Source organism: Acipenser ruthenus, chromosome 27 (genome assembly GCF_902713425.1).
Source record: "Acipenser ruthenus chromosome 27, fAciRut3.2 maternal haplotype, whole genome shotgun sequence".
Classification (NCBI taxonomy): domain Eukaryota; kingdom Metazoa; phylum Chordata; class Actinopteri; order Acipenseriformes; family Acipenseridae; genus Acipenser; species Acipenser ruthenus.
In genome coordinates this window covers 9,481,650-9,503,766 of record NC_081215.1, presented here as the reverse complement: position 1 = coordinate 9,503,766, position 22,117 = coordinate 9,481,650, and the positions used below count along the sequence as shown (strand labels likewise).

General features: G+C 40.7%; 3 long non-coding RNA genes across 4 annotated transcripts; all 3 read right to left on the bottom strand.

Moving 5' to 3' along the window:
* Window positions 1–809: 809 nt before the first annotated feature.
* On the bottom strand, window positions 810–2,885 carry LOC131701911 (uncharacterized). Its single transcript, XR_009309145.1, has 3 exons — window positions 2,548–2,885; window positions 2,061–2,225; window positions 810–1,610 (listed from the first exon to the last, which is right to left on the bottom strand). It is a non-coding gene; the product is annotated as an uncharacterized LOC131701911 (long non-coding RNA).
* Window positions 2,886–3,205: 320 nt separating this feature from the next.
* LOC131701894 (uncharacterized) lies at window positions 3,206–8,723 on the bottom strand. 2 transcript variants are annotated; one of them, XR_009309138.1, is made up of 6 exons: window positions 8,624–8,723; window positions 5,991–6,230; window positions 5,722–5,829; window positions 4,780–4,959; window positions 3,877–4,131; window positions 3,206–3,334 (listed from the first exon to the last, which is right to left on the bottom strand). It is a non-coding gene; the product is annotated as an uncharacterized LOC131701894 (long non-coding RNA). The 2 variants fall into 2 exon arrangements; XR_009309137.1 differs by having other exon boundaries at window positions 5,722–6,230.
* An 8,408-nt stretch (window positions 8,724–17,131) lies between these two features.
* On the bottom strand, window positions 17,132–18,933 carry LOC117963721 (uncharacterized). Its single transcript, XR_004660842.2, has 3 exons — window positions 18,797–18,933; window positions 18,337–18,474; window positions 17,132–17,885 (listed from the first exon to the last, which is right to left on the bottom strand). It is a non-coding gene; the product is annotated as an uncharacterized LOC117963721 (long non-coding RNA).
* Between the last annotated feature and the right edge of the window lie 3,184 nt (window positions 18,934–22,117).

Genomic DNA, 22,117 nt, shown 5'->3' with positions numbered 1-22,117 from the left:
TTCGACATTTCTGCTTCACGTTTTAGTTCTCCTTTATGCCCATGCCCAAATTAAAAATAAATAAATACATAAATGAATAAATAAATGGAAATGTATTTATTTATTTGTTGATTTTTGTATTTCAACATTTATTCATTTATTATTTGTTTATATATTTATTTATTCATTGACTTATTTCACTATTGCCACTTTGCTTTTCACACGTACATTTTTGCTACGACAGTTCCTTTTCTGCTACTTGCATTTCACTGTGCGCTTTCGCTTTTACATTTCTGCCACTGCATTTCCTTTTCGACTGCTTTTTACATTTCGTTACGCACGCGTCAAAGCGAGTGGGCGGTATCATTTTTTTGAATGTTTGAATCAGATCGCCGCGTAGTCTTCTTTGTTCAAGACTGAATAGATTCAATTATTTTAGCCTGTCTGCATACGACATGCCCTTTAAACCCGGGATAATTCTGGTTGCTCTTCTTTGCACTCTTTCTAGAGCAGCAATATCCTTTTTGTAACAAGGTGACCAGAACTGAACACAATATTCTAGGTGAGGTCTTACCAATGCATTGTAAAGTTTTAACATTACTTCCCGTGTCTCTCTCTTGTATCCACCCCTCCTTTTTAGCCCGAATCGCAAGTACTAATACCTCACAATATTACCAAGGTATATAAGGTAAATCATGATTTTTATATTATTAGTGGTTGTTTTTTCAACAGTTCCTGTAATTTGTTAGTGTGACAGGTAAAACAAATTGGGTGAGAAATGGACGTAACATTGGCAAAAAAAATTAATTATAAAGAAACAGACATCCAAATTTGACGATTGTTTTTATTGTTTGGGACAGCTGTATTTTTTGTCACTGAGTCTGCATAGCACTGACTTTGTTAAATAAATGACAATAGTACCTGTGCTTATGTTGATATTTAACAGATGTTTTCACAAACATAAGCAAGTATTTTAAAAGAAAAAAAAAAGTGTTGTTCCCCCCCCCCCCCCCAAAAAGAAACATTTTGAGAATCAGTGCATTATTTATTGTAATCAAAATAATAAAATGGCCTAATAAAATTGCCAGTCGTTCATTTGAATTTCTTTCTTAGTACATTTAGTATTTACATAATTGTATTATTACTTGTACTGTGATTCCTGAAATGTATTTTTGTTTACAACTGTAAGTCGCCCTGGATAATGGCATCTGCTAAGAAATAAATAATAATAATAATAATAATAATAATAATAATAATAATAATAATAATAATAATAATATAGCAGAACATTAACCTGGATGTTTTTTTTTTTACTTTGTCATGTTATATTTCTAGTTGTCAAATCAATTATGTTGTATATTTTAATTGGCCCCTGAAGGAGTTCAAACAGATTTCTCATGGCGGAATTCTAAATTAGACAAGTCCAAAGCCGGTGTCCACAGTATGTATACAGGAAAGAAGATCCTCCTCAAATGATGAGTAGTGAAAGTCGTGTCTGGGTAGTTTAATGGTTTCGAAGCAGGTGGATGCTTTGGGCAGTTTGGTATCTGTGACCTCAACAGACAGCTCCTTCGGGAGGACCTCCCATCCAACCCAGAATCTGAGGAGATCAATCAGCACTCTTGGTGATGCTACAAAAGTGAAAAATAAATAAATGCCTCTTTTCAAATTTCACAGGGTCTTGAGTACTGTCAAGTCAGCTTTTTGAAAAGTAACAAAAATTTTTACTTTTGTTGATTATAATGTGCTACGTATTATCTACCTATGTACATATAATACTTGCATATAAAAGACATGAAGGCTGTATTTGTGCTCTGAGTCGTAAAAAAAAAAATCATACTAGCACAGTAGTGACATCAAAATGTTATTCGTCTACAAGATTATTCTTATTCATTACATTCCCTTTCAGTGTGAACATTAGCTTATGTATTCTTTGTATAGGAATATTACATATGAAGTGGTGGCAAATGCTGTTTTGAGTGATGAAGAATAAGAAGTTGTCCCTTCTCGTATAAGGTAAGAATGAGTTGGGTGGTTAAAATAAAATTATACACGGCGATGATTAATAGATTAAATTATACCGTTTCAATGAATGTCCTGAAGAAGCCTGTGATACGGCATTTAGTCTCAAGAGAACAGTCATCATCATCATCATCATCATCATCATCATCATCATCATCATCATCATCATCATCATCATCTTCCGCCACATTCAGTGTGGGCCAGGTGATTCTTTCAAGGATCATCTTGAGGAAAAAAAGAATGAATAGATAAATGAATGAACGGCAGGGGATCTCTTGCTGAACCTTATTGGCCATTTTTGTTCAATTCCAATATTGAAATTGCTCAATAACAAGCTTCATCTCAAAGCTCTATACAAGCTGGGTTTTATGTTGTAGACCAAAACATACTAGTATATGAGCTTCACAGTTACACCAAAAAATATATAAACTTCAGAATTAGAAATATAACTAGCAAATCACATTATCAAAACACTGAAACAGTAACACACTGCCACAGGCATTCAAAACTTAATTAGGGAACAACATGTAATAAAATGTAACACACCTGGGGGGTGTATAGTGTGTCAGAGGCCCTTGGAAACATCAGTGGAATAATATAACTTCTTTCCTTCAGGAGAGGCCAGACCAATGTCTCTTTCAGTCCTTTCCTCAGCTGTTTAACCTGTCGAGTTGTTCTTACAATAACCTACCACAAATAAGAAGAATATAGCATAGAGTAAAAAGCAAACTAAAGAATGTACCCAATTTAAAATGCATAACTGTAGGTCAGGGGTGGTCAAACAGCCCTGTGGACTCCCATCCCCAGCCGGCAAAGGAACAACAGGATCGAACCAGCAACCTCAGAGTGGTAAAGCGCACCGTGCATTCCTAGTGGAGGCCTTTACCGAATGCGCCACAGGAACCCAATCCAGCGGATTTTATAGGTCACTTTTCATTATCAATGTCTAAAACACATGGAAGAATTTAATGTGACGAATTAAGCAGGTGAATTTGTTAAATGAAGTCCTTTAGTGATCGTTTCAATTAAAAATTCCCTCAAGACCTCAATCACAACAGTTTCCCTTTTATTGAACACATTTGCTGAATAGGGGCTCTCCATGACTGGGTTTGGCCACCCCTGCTGTAGGTTATCAATTAATTACAAAACTAACCAGTACAATGAGTAAACCTAACATGGATATGCACGAAACAAACCTACTTTCAGCGTGAAGGAGGAGTTTGTCCATTAGCCAATGCCGATTTTCTTCTGCCATCCCTGGAAGATCCCAGCTTAATGCCAATTGCAGTATTATGCTTGTGTCTTCTTCACTGAGAACTGCTTTGGACTCCTTCTACAATAAAAACAAATACACACACCTTCAGTAACCACCCATCTTATGGAAAACAACACAAAGCACAGTAATGCAGATATTTCAACACTGTTCATATTCAAAGTAAGAAATGTATTAATATAAACGTATGCATTTACATATATGCAGATATCACAGAAATCAACCTGTCACACTCAATATTAGTTAATTATTAATGCATTAGATCATACGTCATTAGTTCCTTAGCTAATGCAACCCTTAGAATAGCTTGACTTTATTTTAATGTCATGAAAGACACTTGTATTAGTTGTTTAAGCCCAGAAAACTTAATCAGGCTTAGCTCCACATTCCATTCTTAGTTGTTCACATGGAACGGAGATCATCCCACTCTACATCAGTGATTTACACTTCAGTACATTTCAGTCTCCAGCCTACAACCTTGAATTTGGGACAATTCTGTTCAAAAGAGTGCTTGTTAGTAATTTTCAGAGGCACAGAAAATGAGAGAATACAGAACAGACAATAAAAGTTTCAGCCATTGAAATTATGCATACATTACTTACTAATTTGACAGTTTCGTGAACATCAATATCAGGACAATCGTGACTCTCCAGATTGGCGGTTTCTGGTGCACCTCCAAGCAACACATGGATAATTGCGGGACTCAATCCAGCTAAGCTTGGACCACTGTGCAGGAAAGAATGTCCAATCATTCGCCCAGCAACGTGAAACATGTCACTCTCGAGAAGGAACTCAGATGTGGAGGGAATTAAATGGTCAGGTTCTCCTTCAAACATTAAAAGTTCTGTCAGTGATTTCTAAGGAGGGAAGAAATCAAACATAAATAAGAATCAAATCACATTTTATTTTCTGCAAAAAATTGAACTCTGACGATGACAAAACATGCACTGCTCACTAAGTTCATACTGTCTAGGCGTTATTTCCACAATTGTAAACATCAAAGCACAGTGTGTAGATGCAAGACTAAACAATAATGGAAACAAACAATGATTTCTGTAGTACTCTTAGAATAAATAACCTGAACAGTGATGTCCTTGGCCAGTTAATTAACTAAAACCATTGCGCATGGGATGCCTCCACTATACAGTCTATCCTTATTCTGTTAGATTGGTGATGTATAAAAAGTAAAAATATGACCGATAAAGCATATAGATTTTTTCCACAAGCACGTGACGAATATTACAAATACATTGTGATCTGTAATATTCTTGAGCAAATTAATATAAACTGACATTTCTAAATAACATCATTTAAAAACCCTGTTTTATAGAAAGCAAGTTACGATGAAAACCAAACTGAAGCTTTGATATAATTGTGGAGAAAAAGAACCTGTTCACTCCTTCACCCACAGCTGCATCGCCGATGGAAAACTCAGAACATTAAAATATGAAACCATGATTAAAATCTTAAAAATAAAGAGAGTGAGTAAAATTCCATTCAAATACCTTCAAGTGTGCATTTTAAAGGACAGGCCCATTCTACTTTGGACATTTTATAAAATGACAAAATGTCCCTCTCTCTATTCTCCATGCTGTCTCGCAAATCCATTCTTAGATGGAGTGGTTTAGCAGTTCCATGCTGCTTCAATACAGCCTCCCTGAACAAATTTGCCATGATTTCACATTCTGAAAAGAAATAAAACATACCCATTGAAAAACAGAAAGGTGTCAGCTTATTTCATTCAACACATAAAATTAATTCAAATAATTTAATTCACAAACCGTCCTCAGTCTCTCTGCTGTCAACGAAGACTGCCCTGTCTACTCCTGCATTCCTATTGCTGTCTATTATTTCACTTGGTCTATCCGGAATACACTCCTGTAGCAGCTCATCAGAATTCAGCAGCACACAAGTTACTGTTGCAGTGGGCACCTCTGAACTCTGAGTCTCACCTACTCCTTCCACTACACTACTGTCTGTGCTCTGAAATGAAGGCCTTGAAGACAATACATTTTAAACCATAAGTTTCACATGAAGTAATTAACTAAGAAGACACAGCAAAACAAAGACAATTAAGGACAAATGATCACAAGCATATGCAGGACCAACACATTGTCAGATCACTGTGAGAATGTTCATCAAAAAGTTCCTTTGGTATATGACAACAGGTAATAAGAACTTGACATATGTATCCATGAAGTGCAGCAAAACAATGATTATAACCACGACTTAAATTATATTACATCAAAACACAGCCAATCAGCTTTTATTCATTTTGAAAACATTTAACGAGACCAATACATTTATTTTTGTAAGACTACATTAGCATAAACATTTCCTGAAAACCACTATACGCATATTTCATCATTTTACTGCAAATAAACCTTTCAAAATAGTTAATGTACTGTATTTAACAATGACCAATTACATTAACAAAAACACTATACCTGCTGCTACAGCCGTCACTGTGACTTTATTTCTGAGAAGGAAAAGTCTTTCTCACAAAAGAGGCACTTCATCAGGGGCCCAGTGGATAAGGACAGCCCAGGAACCTACTAAATGAATTGCAGCAGACACGTCATTCACTGCAAATGCAATGTTACACTACAGCTGAATGAACATGTGGAACCCTGAAAACCCACCAAAGAAGATGGATGAATAATAAGAATTTACCAGCACTAAGAAACAATCAAAGAAAAAAACAATAAGCTCTTACCTGATCCATATTAAGACCTCTTTGTAGCGGCCTTACATAGATAATGACAGAGCCAAATTTGGGTTTCTGGGTCCCTTAAATATTTTGCTGAGTACCCCTCATTAGGGCAAGGAATAACAGCCAAGATCTGGCTTCTCATAGATCCTGAAATCTTCATTAGTTAAAATCCACCACCCTCACTCAGTGTGGGATAAGATTCGAATAACTGTCTTCTGAATCCTTCACAACTGCTGTCACAACCTTGACATAAAACAGAACACAAATGTAATAAATGTGAATCTAGCGAACATCTTAAACACTGATACACAACCTTGTATTTTGCTGCTACTAAAGCAGCATAGGTGTTTTATTGGTTTTATTTTTGTATAGCATCTGTAAGCAAAACACAAAGCCGAACGGATCACTAACTGCAAAACAATCCCAAACTAAATTCCAGACATTTACTTAGGAGTAGCATCTAAAAGGATTTTGGGAGCTTTATGATAGTAATAGTGGTTGATGACATTTCAGTAGCATAGAACAGTGGTTTAATAAAAAGTCTAAAACATCGAAGGTACAGGTTACACCGCATTAAGCTCTACATCGCGTTTTTTTTTGTTATAGAGCTTCTCGGTCCGTGTACATTCCGGCCAATCGTTTTTGCATTCTAAATCGGAAATCGGAAAGCCAGAAAACGATTCGTTTTTCTATTTCAGTTTTTCATAAAAACAAAAATCGACCCGTTTTTCATTTTCCAATTTCTGAGTTTAAAATACAAAAACTGATTCAGACTTGTTTTCCCATTTTTCATATTGCTTTTAGTAACGAAGTATTCGAAATGGAATAATCTAATACAAAAATAAATAACAGACTGCAGGGACGGAAAATGAAATCAATCTCCAAGAGTCGGTGATACAGAAGGTAGTCTTTATTCAAGCAGATATCTGGAGAGACAATACTTCGCAGAAAATATGTTAATGCTTCTCTAACAGGGACACACTTAAACAATGATAGATATACTAACGTATCGGAAGAGGGCCAGACCTATTCAACCAAGCGTGCCAGCCCCCTTTAGTGATCCTATGGCAAGCTCAAGATGCTAACATGTCCTCTCTCCCTGCGGTTTGCAGCTCTTACAAAAGACGGAACTGCGATACAGTGCAAAACTGTAAACAGAATTCACCCCCACCCTTCTCCGTATTCTGTTACAAAAGAACCCCCCACTGCAGCATGAAAACACTCCACAACATTTAATATCTTAAAAATTATGTAGCTCCTTCAAGACCTTTAAAAAAAGGTCAGACACGGCCAGCTCTCTGTGTCCCGCTGTTATGACGATGTAATAATTTCGCGCCTGTGCTTATTGTCGTGGAAGTGTTCTGTTTACCAACATTATTTATTTATTAATTTAGCAGTTGTTACAAAGTACTGTATTACAATACAGCCGTAGGGCTACACTAAGTTAATATAATAATCATCCTTGTATCACTCAGGTACAGTGCATTATAATAATACTAAAAATAATAAGCCTTCACATAAAGGGAAAAAAATCCAGGTAAGGTTCTTCATATTTATATCCTGCTTTATAAATTAACTTTATAAACTTAACTGGATTATATTATCACAGCACATTTGTCCAGGACGCTCACGTATGTTTAGAGCTCCCCTTTCACGGATACCCAATTTGTTTCATTTGGGGGGTGCATCGCCAGCCATAGATATAAATGTACTGATGCAGAAAACGGCATTATTATTTATTTCTTAGCAGACACCCTTATCCAGGGAGACTTACAATTGTTACAAGATATCACATTATTTTACCCATGTATACAGTTGGGTTTTTACTGGAATAATCTTGGTAAAGTACCTTGCTCAAGGGTACAGCAGCAGTGTCCCCCACCTGGGATTGAACCCACGACCCTCCAATCAAGAGTCCAGAGCACTAACCACACTACGCTACACTGCTGCCATAACAACGAGACACATTCGATACGAGTAGAGCACGCATTAGTACTTTTTTTTTTTTTAATTGTCTATTATTTAATTTTGTATTACAGATCATTCCATTTCGAATACTTCGTTAAAGCAATATGAAAAATGGGAAACAAGCCTGAATCAGTTTTTGTATTTAAACTCAGAAATTGGAAAATGAAAAACGGGTCGATTTTTGTTTTTATGAAAAACCGAAATAGAAAAAGTCGTTTTCTGGTTTTCTGATTTCCGATTTAGAATGCAAAAACGATTAGCCGGAATGTACACGGACCCTTCTCATTGGGTTTATTTGTATCTGCTTTTAGAATCGTGATATATACTGAGCATCGAAAGAAACTTTAGATACAATTCACTAGAATGACACATTCTGTTTTACAGCAGGTGCAGTAAGATTGTAATGTGCTGTTTAACAATTGACATTGTACTGTATGGTTATGGGGGGACAGGGGGTACTGTGAAATTCACAGGCTAGTAGTACTAGCGTGTGGCCACCTTTGCTGAGCAGCAGGCATTTTGTCATCATGTCCATCATATACCTCGTTTTTTGTTTGTTTTTTTTCGAATGAAATGTGTAATAATACTGATCAGTTTCTTGTGATGCTCAGTATATGTACTATTAAATAACGCGTTTTAATTTTGACAGAATATTTGCATAAACGTACCTTGAAAGGTGGTTCTACATTCAGTTCGTCTTTCTGCTGAGTCTAGTCGGCTCCGTGGAGTCGGGTTTCCTTCAGACAGCAGAAGTTGGGAGTGTAAGTGCCCAATCCAGGCCGAGGGTCTTTCAAGATTTTGTTGACTGTTGAGAGCAGTTTTTTCTTTTTCAGGCGGTTCCAGTTTTTTTCTTTTTCAGGCTTTTCCAGACGTTCCTGGAGTTAGAGAGAAGGAGGACCTACCATCCAGACGACCTTTGAGGACCCTTCGATGACCTAGACGACCTCATCCCCAGCCCTTGATTGTAATCGAGATCCAGACCGAGAGAGCAGCAGGCGCCCAGCAGAGGGTGCCATCTGGGAGGAGCAGAGGGCGGCCCCGGACCCCGAGGAGGCGTCACAGCCACGATTCTTCCTACGTGGTCTCGGTGCCAAGCAGCGCCCCCTACTCCGCCAGGGAAGGACACCGTTCACCTGGGGAGGGGGTCCCTCTTGCGAGGCGACCATCTCCTCAGGGACTAAAGTAATAGTTCCTTCAACTGCCCAGATTTGCTGCTTACGTTGTTTCTTTTCCGTAGAGAGAGACAACCCGGACGTCCAGAGGCTTCTCCCACCCCAATCGGAGGAGCCAGCTGAAGGATGGCGTTCCGGCCAACCCAGGAGACCAGGAGGCACAATGCGGTGCGCTTCACAAGAAACAAGCAAGATGAAACGGAACCAGGACTGACGAGACTGGAGTTCAGCCGGACCATTCTTCAGAGGGGTATGGGTTTTTCCCCTTCTGACTTGAATTGTTTGGTGAAATTGCCAGGGCTTAAGGAAGTGTTTGAGGTCAGTTTTAGGAACCCCCAAAAGTTACAAGAAATGTGGTCCTTTTGGGGGGAGAATAAATATCTCGCTCCATACAAAGAATTTTGTGTGGATGCACTGACAGACAGAGAAATGAAAGTTGTTACTGTCCAATTTTTCAATGAGGCTGTTAGCGACTATGATATTACAACATGGCTTAACCGCTATGGGAGGGTGTCATCAGAAGGGAGGAAAATTACAGATGAAGATGGGGTTTGGACAGGAGCCAGAAAGTGGCTGGTACGCCTTAATGTTGATCCATCGGGCATTGGAGGCGTCCGCCACATTCCAAACTCCATAGTGTTAGGGCCCAACAGAGGGCTGGTATTCTATAATGGGATGCCAAAACTCTGCAGGAAATGTGGGGAATTAGGACACCTGGCGGCCGCGTGTACTGTAGTCAAGTGCAGGAACTGCGGCGCCCCCCACGAGACCAGCCACTGCAGAGAAGAGAGGCAGTGCAATTTGTGTGGAAAGAAGGGGCACCTGTTTAAGGACTGCCCCTCTTCCTATGCCAACATGGCCAGAGCCAGCAAGGCAAACACGAACAAGCCTAGGCCTGAGCAGGAAGAGGGAGCAAGTAACAAAGATCAGTCCACATCACCACCAACAGTATCCAAGACCCAGACTCCAGCACCACCATCATCACCAGCACCCCCCTCACCCCCCCGCCCCCGAGACATGTCCCGTTTTACGAGGACCCCTTCCCCCAGCCCAGAGAGAGAGTACAACAGCCACTCCACTAGCTCCTCCAGTAGCTCCTCTGATGCAGAACACGAGGCAGGGAGGGAGCCCGGACCCAGCAGCGGCCCCCCCCTGAGTAGGGCCCTCTCAGCGCCAGCACTCCCCCTCGGCTCTCGTTATGACGCCATAAGGATTGAGTCCGTGGGGGAGGAAAGCGAAAGCGACAGTGAAAGTGAGAGTGAGAAGGAGGGGAAGGGAGTGAAGAACCAGCAGAGGGTGGGGAAAAGAAAGGGTAGAGACGAGGGGGGGAAAAGAAAGAAGATCAGGATCAAAGACAGCAAGTTGCAGGTGGCCCCCATAGATCCAAAACCAGCTAATGTCCACACAAAGTCCCCAGTCTTGCCCTCGCAGGCAGAGACGGAGGCGAGTGGGACGGCTACACTGCCGCCTAGTGGGCAGGTAGCAGCCAGCCAGGGCATCCCCAGCCAGCCTTCCCAGTTGTTGGCACATACCCTAGCACACCTCGCAGAAGAGGTGTTCACTAATGCACCGAGGGAGAGGTCGGGGTCAACACCTTCCCTGACCAGCAGTACCTCGGTAGCAATGACCCTCTTCAAGCGAAGGGCCTCCCTTCAAAGCATCCTTGACCCCCTCCCTTGTATGGGCAAAACCAGGGGCCCCCTAGAGGTCCTCCTAGATACAGCACTGGAGGACATGGGAATACCCCTGGACGCGGTAAGCCAGAAGTCTGCTAACAGCTCCAATTCAACAGACGGTAACAGCCAAAGAATGCTGTCTGTCATAACCCCCCCCCAGGACAAAGCTGACCCACACGTTCCGAGGGGCCCTGAGCAAGTTCCACCAGACTTACCTTGTGGGGAGTTGAATAGCCCCAACAACTCCACGTACTGTGCATATAAAGACGGTGCCTTCTTGGACGAGGCAGCAGTGAGTACCTTCTCAGGGGTGATGGGAGTTGCAAATAAGCCCAAGCCCCCTCGAAGCAAGCGTAGAGCTAAGAGTAGGAAGAGTGTCCCGACCTCCCAATCATAGTCGCTATGGGGTGGACGCAGCGACTCCTTTTCTTGTTAGCTACCCTGATGGCCCTGATATGTGTGTCTGTTAATGTCAGGAGCATCAGGGAGACACAAAAAAGATTTGATGTACTAAACTATCTAGCTAACTTGAAAGCAGATCTCATCTTTCTGCAGGAGTGTGGTATTTCGTCGAGCCCTGATTATAGGGACCTGAAGGAGAGTTGGACCCTGGGGGACTCCTTCTGGTCGGGCTCCAACATAGCCAGAGCCGACGGAGTAGGTATCCTGTTTAAAAACCCATTTATTACCTCCCGCAGCAGCAGGGAGGTAGAACCTGGTAGAATTCTGAGCGTGGATGTGACATACAACAACACTCCCCTCAGACTGGTCAATGTCTACGCACCCACTAACCAAAACGAAAGAGTTCAATTTTTTCCACAGCTGCGTCCACTCCTGCTGGGGAACGTACCCGTCATCGTGTCAGGTGACTTCAATTGTGCTCTGAGGGACGTAGACCGGAGCAGGCCACGCAACGACCGCTCTAGTAGAGTTTTGTCCTCCGTAATATTTGATTTCTCCCTGTGTGATGCAGGTAAGGACCTGGTGCCTCCCTTTACCTGGGTGAGCTCATCTGGGACCTCCTTCTCCCGTATAGATCTCGTCCTGCATACCAGCTCCCTTACGAAGACGGCAGTAGACACCCAGGCCGTCTTCTTCTCCGACCATAGGCTCCTGCAGGTAACATTGCAGGTCCCTCAGACCTCCCAGATGGGGTCAGGGGTCTGGAAATTAAACACCTCCTTACTCGATGACCCCTCCATAGCTGCAGCCTATAAGAGCAGGCTTGTTGAGTGGACCACTTTGCGTGACCTATTCAACTCCCCTATAGAGTGGTGGGAGATGGTCAAAATGAGAACTAAGGGTTATTTCATAGCAGCAGGCAAGAGGAAAGCAAAAGAAAGGAGGGCCAAATATAAATACCTGAATGCTGCCCTCCAGCGTCTGAGCCTGCTTCAGCTTCGGGGGTTCCCTGTAAGCGACGAGATAGCCCAGACCAAGCTAGATCTTTCAGTGCTTTGTAGGGAGGAACAACGAAAGGTCATGCACAATGCAAAAGTGCAAAAAATGGAGGAAGACGAAAAGTGTACTCGCTTCTTCTTCCAGAAAACGAGGGAGAAGCGGCACTTGATGTCCTCCATGCTCGACAGCAGGGGGAGGATAGTAGAGGATAGTGAGGGAGTGAAAAAAGTGGTAGAGAACTTCTATAGGGACCTGTATAACATCAAAGCTACAGATGACACCCTGATAGAGTGGTTCCTGAGCCAGTTGGAGCCTGACTCAGTGCGGGACGAGGAGGAGGAGGAGAAGGACCCAGAACTCACGCTGGAGGAGCTCACCCAGGCGGTTAAGACCATGAACACCGGTAAGACGCCAGGTCCAGATGGCATCCCGGGTGAGTATTACCATCTTTTTTGGGACACGCTAAAAGTCCATTTAGCGGAGGTCTACAGAGCGGTCTACAGGGAGAAGCGGTTGGGCCCTTCTATGCGGGAGAGTGTAATTACTCTCCTTCATAAGAAAGGGGAAGTTAAAGATCTACGGAATTGGCGCCCAATCAGCCTCCTTTGCGTGGATTACAAGATACTAGCCAAAGCTCTGATGCTCCGGCTACAAGTACACCTCCCTTTGGTCATTGGCCCTGACCAGGCTTGTGGCGTCCCAGGGAGGTCCATCACGGATATTTTAATGTTAACAAGGGACATTCTGGCTTATTCTAGAGAACGGAACCATCCACTCTGCCTGTTCAACCTTGACCAGGAGAAGGCGTTCGATAGGGTAAGCCATGAATATATGTACAAAGTGATGGACCAGATGAAATTCGCTCCTGGACTTAGGGAGTGGGTTAAAACCATATATACAAACATTAGTACCCGAGTCTTGGTGAACAGGCACCTGACTGGTAAAATATCTATCCAGTCAGGGGTCAGACAGGGTTGCCCACTATCCCCACTGCTATATGTCGTGTGCATTGAACCCCTCCTGCAGGCAATTCGTAGGGATACCAATATAACTGGTTTCCAGCTGCCTGGATCCAACGGGGTCCAGGTCAAAACAACAGCATATATGGACGATGTGTCACTCATTTGCACCAACACATCGTCGGTACCTCGGATTAGTAATATCCTTGAGAAGTACTGCACGGCGACTGGGGCAGTGATTAATAAGTCCAAGAGCGAAGTCTACGTGTCTAAAAATTGGCAGGTAGATAGGGAACTGTCGGACATGTACCCTGTCAAAAAGGACAAAATCAAGATTCTGGGCCTCATTTTCGAGAACAATAGCTCGGGGGCCCAGAGCTGGACGGCGGCCATTAACCAGGTCCGTAAAAAGATTGGCGGATGGAGCACAAGATCCTTAACAATGACGGGTAGAGTATTAATAACCAAGTCTATACTGTTCCCCATCCTCTCTTATGTAGGAAAAATCTTTCCCCCAGACAGGACCACCAAAAAAGTGGTGGACCGCATTATCCACCGCTTTATCTGGGGCAGCAAGATGGAGAGGGTAAAGCGAGCCACCCTGAGTAAAGCCGACAAGAAGGGAGGTAAGGGGGTCCCGGACGTTGTGCAGCTCACCCGAGTGCAGGGGCTCACGCAAACTATCAAGAACATCCAGGCCCTGGACAGGAAGGTATGTTACATGAATCGTTTCTATTTTGCCACCTGTCTCAGGGCCTTGGGCCTCTGCACTATTGATAACACCGTGCCGTACTCCTGGGACCCCCCATTGTATTATAGAACCTTAAGGGACACTATATATAAATTGGGCTTAGATAAAGCAAAATTGGCCTCCTGGGAATACAAGGCTGTAACTAAATATCTTGCCGGTTCCCAGGAAATTGAAAAAGTAGCTACTTTCTCCCTCACCCAAAGCCAAAAAATCTGGGAGAATGTGTCTCACAGCTGCCTCAGTAATGTCCAGAAGGATATAGCATGGAACACCGTCCACAGTGCACTCCCCACTCGAGCGTTCATGTTCAGGAGGGGACTAGCCCAAGTAGAAACATGCCCCTATGCAAAGTGCCGCAAGAGAGAAACACCAGCCCATATCTTCTGGGAGTGTGATGTGGCTGGCAGTGTCTGGCTCTCTGTCTCTGTCTTCCTAAACAGGTTTGCTGACACGGCCAAGATGACCGCTGAGACTGTGCTCTATGGGCCTGCGGGAGGAATCACTACCAGCACAGCTAAGTGCGTTTGGCGTGTCATCAATGTTGTCAAGCAGATCCTGTGGGAAGGCCGTAACGTCTGTGTCTATCACAAGCAGGAGCTAGACACTATCACCACGACCAGAAGGGCACAAACTCTTATCAAGGACTTTGTAATTCTGGACATCCGGACCCTCGGGAAGGACAAGGCCTGCGCGGAGTGGAGGATCGCCGGACTTCAGGACGTGAAGATGGAATAAAGGAAAAAACTGGAACCGCTAGCTCCTAGGAGCGGGACTACGGGGCACCGCTAAGCCTTTTATTTATTTTGTCATGCCAGCATTCCGCCCTTTTTAGCTGGCATGACCGTTTTTCAACGGTGCCCTGGTTTTATGTAGTCTTTTTGTTTCAGTTTTATGGACCTTTGATTTAATTTGAATGTTTTATTTGATTTTGTTTTGTTTTGTTTTATGTATCTTTAAGATTTTTAATGTAAACTATTAAAAGTTACATTTTAAGTGTTTTAAAATTTTAGAATTTTAACTCACTGTTTATACACTGTCCCTTTTCCCCTGTCCCTGTTTTAGGTCTAGTTTTATGTTCACTTTTGAACCTTTTAGAGAGCACTCCCCGGCCCTCACAAGCACTGGTTTTTTATAGATGGTTCTTTTTTTCCAGTCACTTTTAAAACAGCACAGGTTTTTTTCATGTTGATTTTAATCTGTGTCTGTTTTAACCATGTACAAAGCACAATTGTCTTGGTGTTTTTAAATGTATTTTAAATGCTTTTAAAACAAAATGTATGTCTGTATGCATGAATGTCATCTTTAAAAGAAATGTAAAATGAATGAAAAAACGAATGGGTGTAAATGTAAAAAAATGTAAAATCTCAATAAAAGAGTATTTTACTAAAGAGTTCCGTGGAGAGGAACATTTATGAGTTTCAACTAATTTTTTGATGCCCTGCTTTGGCGGGGCTTCCTTTTGTTGTGTAATAATAGAATTGCAGTATGTACTGTTAGTACGATAAATGGGCGCTGTTGTTCATACCAGTACCAGTGTTATACACGGTCACTTGTTTCCCGCTCCCTTTGGTTTAGTTTTCAGCTCAATACATTAAGTTTAAGCACAGATCTGCACAACAGCGCCATGTTGCGACGGCAGCAGTATTACATCTGTAGTGGTTTCTCAAAGAGCCAGCTGCCCTTACATTTATATTTTAATATATATTTTTTTACTGATGATGAAACTCTTTAATATGCTTAGGGTCTCTCTGTTTGTCAATAACCCAGGTTATTGTTTCGGAGGGACTCGAACATGGTCAAAAGAAAAATACACACACACACTCTTTTTCTTTTCTATGTAAACTAGGGCACAACAGATGCCTTTTTAGGGGGTGGGCTATTTTTGACGGATATCCGGTTAATGTCGAAAAAGGGGGCGGGACATAATGGTCATAAATCACTCAAAAAGGTGTGGGGAAAGGGGCGTGGCTTAAGGGTCATAAATCACTCAACAGAATGGGGAAAGGTGCAGGCTTAAATGTCATAAATCATTCAAGGGTGTGGGAAAAGGGGCAGGCCCTAAGGATCATAAACCATTAAAAAGGCGTGGAAAGGGGTGGGGCTTATGGTCATAAATCAATCAATAGGTGCGGGGCTTGGGTTATAAATCAATCAAAAGATGTAAAGGGACGGAACGTAGGGTCATACATCTATCAAAAGGGACGGGGCTTAGAAAGTGACATTCGCTGTATCGCCTTTACTATAATAAATATTCCAGGCAATTTAAAAAAAAGCAACGGCCGAGCTCTGTCTTTAGAAAGTGACATTCGCTCTGTCTTTAGAAAAAGCACTGAAATGTCCCTTACACAATTGTTTAAATTATAGATGCCCACTTAACTGAGAATTTTTCCCAATTGCTTTTTACATTTAATTTTCGTCTTTCGACATTTCTGCTTCACGTTTTAGTTCTCCTTTATGGAGGATATTCCATGCCCAAATTAAAAATAAATAAATGGAAATGTATTTATTTATTTGTTGATTTTTGTATTTCAACATTTATTCATTTATTATTTGTTTATATATTTATTTATTCATTGACTTATTTCACTATTGCCACTTTGCTTTTCACACGTACATTTTTGCTACGACAGTTCCTTTTCTGCTACTTGCATTTCACTGTGCGCTTTCGCTTTTACATTTCTGCCACTGCATTTCCTTTTCGACTGCTTTTTACATTTCGTTACGCACGCGTCAAAGCGAGTGGGCGGTATCATTTTTTTGAATGTTTGAATCAGATCGCCGCGTAGTCTTCTTTGTTCAAGACTGAATAGATTCAATTATTTTAGCCTGTCTGCATACGACATGCCCTTTAAACCCGGGATAATTCTGGTTGCTCTTCTTTGCACTCTTTCTAGAGCAGCAATATCCTTTTTGTAACAAGGTGACCAGAACTGAACACAATATTCTAGGTGAGGTCTTACTAATGCATTGTAAAGTTTTAACATTACTTCCCGTGTCTCTCTCTTGTATCCACCCCTCCTTTTTAGCCCGAATCGCAAGTACTAATACCTCACAATATTACCAAGGTATATAAGGTAAATCATGATTTTTATATTATTAGTGGTTGTTTTTTCAACAGTTCCTGTAATTTGTTAGTGTGACAGGTAAAACAAATTGGGTGAGAAATGGACGTAACATTGGCAAAAAAAAATTAATTATAAAGAAACAGACATCCAAATTTGACGATTGTTTTTATTGTTTGGGACAGCTGTATTTTTTGTCACTGAGTCTGCATAGCACTGACTTTGTTAAATAAATGACAATAGTACCTGTGCTTATGTTGATATTTAACAGATGTTTTCACAAACATAAGCAAGTATTTTAAAAGAAAAAAAAAGTGTTGTTCCCCCCCCCCAAAAAAAGAAACATTTTGAGAATCAGTGCATTATTTATTGTAATCAAAATAATAAAATGGCCTAATAAAATTGCCAGTCGTTCATTTGAATTTCTTTCTTAGTACATTTAGTATTTACATAATTGTATTATTACTTGTACTGTGATTCCTTAAATGTATTTTTGTTTACAACTGTAAGTCGCCCTGGATAATGGCATCTGCTAAGAAATAAATAATAATAATAATAATAATAATAATATAGCAGAACATTTTTTTTTACTTTGTCATGTTTATATTTCTAGTTGTCAAATCAAATATGTTGTGTATTTTAATTGGCCCCTGAAGGAGTTCAAACAGATTTCTCATGGCAGAATTCTAAATTAGACAAGTCCAAAGCCAGTGTCCACAGTACGTATACAGGAAAGAAGATCCTCCTCAAATGATGAGTAGTGAAAGTCGTGTCTGGGTAATTTAATGGTTTCGAAGCAGGTGGATGCTTTGGGCAGTTTGGTATCTGTGACCTCAACAGACAGCTCCTTCGGGAGGACCTCCCATCCAACCCAGAATCTGAGGAGATCAATCAGCGCTCTTGGTGATGCTACAAAAGTGAAAAATAAATAAATGCCTCTTTTCAAATTTCACAGGGTCTTGAGTACTGTCAAGTCAGCTTTTTGAAAAGTAACAAATATTTTTACTTTTGTTGATTATAATGTGCTATGTATTATCTACCTATGTACATATAATACTTGCATATAAAAGACATGAAGGCTGTATTTGTGCTCTGAGTCGTAAAAAAAAAAAATCATACTAGCACAGTAGTGACATCAAAATGTTATTCGTCTACAAGATTATTCTTATTCATTACACTCCCTTTCAGTGTGAACATTAGCTTATGTATTCTTTGTATAGGAATATTACATATGAAGTGGTGGCAAATGCTGTTTTGAGTGATGAAGAATAAGAAGTTGTCCCTTCTCGTATAAGGTAAGAATGAGTTGGGTGGTTAAAATTAAATTATACACGGCGATGATTAATAGATTAAATTATACCATCTCAATGAATGTCCTGAAGAAGCCTGTGATACGGCATTTAGTCTCAAGAGAACAGTCATCATCATCATCATCATCATCATCATCATCATCTTCCGCCACATTCAGTGTGGGCCAGGTGAGTCTTTCAAGGATCATCTTGAGGAAAAAAAGAATGAATAGATAAATGAATGCACGGCTGGGGATCTCTTGCTGAACCTTATTGGCCATTTTTGTTCAATTCCAATATTGAAATTGCTCAATAACAAGCTTCATCTCAAAGCTCTATACAAGCTGGGTTTTATATTGTAGACCAAAACATACTAGTATATGAGCTTCACAGTAACACCAAAAAATATATAAACTTCAGAATTAGAAATATAACTAGTAAATCACATTATCAAAACACTGAAACAGTAACACACTGCCACAGGCATTCAAAACTTAATTAGGGAACAACATGTAATAAAATGTAACACACCTGGGAGGTGTATAGTGTGTCAGAGGCCCTTGGAAACATCAGTGGAATAATATCACTTCTTTCCTTCAGGAGAGGCCAGACCAATGTCTCTTTCAGTCCTTTCCTCAGCTGTTTAACCTGTCGAGTTGTTCTTACAATAACCTACTACAAATAAGAAGAATATAGCATAGAGTAAAAAGCAAACTAAAGAATGTACCCAATTTAAAATGCATAACTGTAGGTCTGTTTGTCAATAACCCAGGTTATTGTTTCGGAGGGATTCGAACATGGTCAAAAGAAAAATACACACACACACTCTTTTTCTTTTCTATGTAAACTAGGGCACAACAGATGCCTTTTTAGGGGGTGGGCTATTTTTGACGGATATCCGGTTAATGTCGAAAAAGGGGGCGGGACATAATGGTCATAAATCACTCAAAAAGGTGTGGGGAAAGGGGCGTGGCTTAAGGGTCATAAATCACTCAACAGAATGGGGAAAGGTGCAGGCTTAAATGTCATAAATCATTCAAGGGTGTGGGAAAAGGGGCAGGCCCTAAGGATCATAAACCATTAAAAAGGCGTGGAAAGGGGTGGGGCTTATGGTCATAAATCAATCAATAGGTGCGGGGCTTGGGTTATAAATCAATGAAAAGATGTAAAGGGACGGAACGTAGGGTCATACATCTATCAAAAGGGACGGGGCTTAGAAAGTGACATTCGCTGTATCGCCTTTACTATAATAAATATTCCAGGCAATTTAAAAAAAAGCAACGGCCGAGCTCTGTCTTTAGAAAAAGCACTGAAATGTCCCTTACACAATTGTTTAAATTATAGATGCCCACTTAACTGAGAATTTTTCCCAATTGCTTTTTACATTTAATTTTCGTCTTTCGACATTTCTGCTTCACGTTTTAGTTCTCCTTTATGGAGGATATTCCATGCCCAAATTAAAAATAAATAAATACATAAATGAATAAATAAATGGAAATGTATTTATTGTTGATTTTTGTATTTCAACATTTATTCATTTATTATTTGTTTATATATTTATTTATTCATTGACTTATTTCACTATTGCCACTTTGCTTTTCACACGTACATTTTTGCTACGACAGTTCCTTTTCTGCTACTTGCATTTCACTGTGCGCTTTCGCTTTTACATTTCTGCCACTGCATTTCCTTTTCGACTGCTTTTTACATTTCGTTACGCACGCGTCAAAGCGAGTGGGCGGTATCATTTACACGATTGAGTTTGCAGTGCAGGCAGTAACCGTTATGGTGGCTCGTTGCTCTAGGTGTATGATTCTCGCTTAGGGTGCAAGAGGTCCGGGGATCAAATCCTGGACGAACCCTTTTTATTGTTGTATTTTTTTTTAATGAAACACTTTTTTCAATGAGGACAAGAGTATTCTTACACAAACTGTTTTAGCAATAGAAATTGTTTATAAAAATGCAAAAGCACAGGTAAAATAATACATAGTCAAGTACAACAAATAATACTGTAAATATGGTACAGCGGGTAAGGATTACGTATATACAGACGTGCTCAAATTTGTTGGTACCCCTCCACAAAAAACGAAGAATGCACATTTTTCTCTGAAATAACTTGAAACTGACAAAAGTAATTGGCATCCATAATTGTTTATTCCATATTTAATAGAAATCAGACTTTGCTTTTGATTTGTTATTCAATATAATATTGTAAATAATAAAACAAATGAAAATGGCATGGACAAAAATGATGGGACCGCTAACCTAATATTTTGTTGCACAACCTTTAGAGGCAATCACTGCAATCAAACGTTTTCTGTAGCTCTCAATGAGACTTCTGCACCTGTTAACAGGTAGTTTGGCCCACTCTTCCTGAGCAAACTGCTCCAGCTGTCTCAGGTTTGATGGGTGCCTTCTCCAGACTGCAAGTTTCAGCTCTTTCCATAGATGTTCGATAGGATTCAGATCAGGACTCATAGAAGGCCACTTCAGAATAGTCCAATGTTTTGTTCTTATCCATTCTTGGGTGCTTTTAGCTGTGTGTTTTGGGTCATTATCCTGTTGGAGGACCCATGACCTGCGACTGAGACAGAGCTTTCTGACACTGGGCAGTACGTTTCGCTCCAGAATGCCTTGATAGTCTTGAGATTTCATTGTGCCCTGCACAGATTCAAGGCACCCTGTGCCAGGCGCAGCAAAGCAGCCCCAAAACATAACCGAGCCTCCTCCATGTTTCACTGTAGGTATGGTGTTCTTTTCTTTGAAAGCTTCATTTTTTCGTCTGTGAACATAGAGCTGATGTGACTTGCCAAAAAGCTCCAGTTTTGACTCATCTGTCCAAAGGACATTCTCCCAGAAGGATTGTGGCTTGTCAATATCCATTTTAGCAAATTCCAGTCTGGCTTTTTTATGTTTTTCTTTCAAAAGTGGAGTCCTCCTGGGTCTTCTTCCATGGAGCCCACTTTCGCTCAAAAAGCGACGGATGGTGTGATCAGAAACTGACGTACCTTCACCTTGGAGTTCAGCTTGTATCTCTTTGGCAGTTATCCTTGGTTCTTTTTCTACCATTCGCACTATCCTTCTGTTCAATCTGGGGTCGATTTTCCTCTTGCGGCCGCGCCCAGGGAGGTTGGCTACAGTTCCATGGACCTTAAACTTCTTAATAATATTTGCAACTGTTGTTACAGGAACATCAAGCTGCTTGGAGATGGTCTTGTAGCCTTTACCTTTACCATGCTTGTCTATTATTTTCTTTCTGATCTCCTTAGACAACTCTCTCCTTTGCTTTGTCTGGTCCATGTTCAGTGTGGTGCACACAATGATACCAAACAGCACAGTGACTACTTTTCTCCATTTAAATAGGCTGAATGACTGTTTACAAGATTGGAGACATGTGTGATACTAATTAAAGAAACTAATTAGTTTGAAATATCACTATAATCCAATTATTTATTATCTTTTCTAAGGGGTACCAACAAATGTGTCCAGGCCATTTTAGAATATCTTTGTAGAATAAGCAATAATTCATCTCTTTTCACAGCTTCTTTGCTTTATTCTATGACATACCAAAGGCATGCAAGTATACATGATAAAATAGCTTTTAATTTCATCACTTTTCAGGAGGAATGAAGCATTATTTCAATGAGCTGTAAGGGTACCAACAAATTTGAGCACGTCTGTAGGTATAGATAAAAAGCAAGTATAGACCATGGGTGGCTTGCATAAAAGTGCAGAGTAGCTACTCTCAGAGTAAACAGTAGAGTAAACAGCAGAGTAAGCTTAGTCTGCTTTCACCACAGCTGAGTAAGCTTACTAAAGAAGTAAATAAGAGAGGAAGTTAAACCTGGGTAG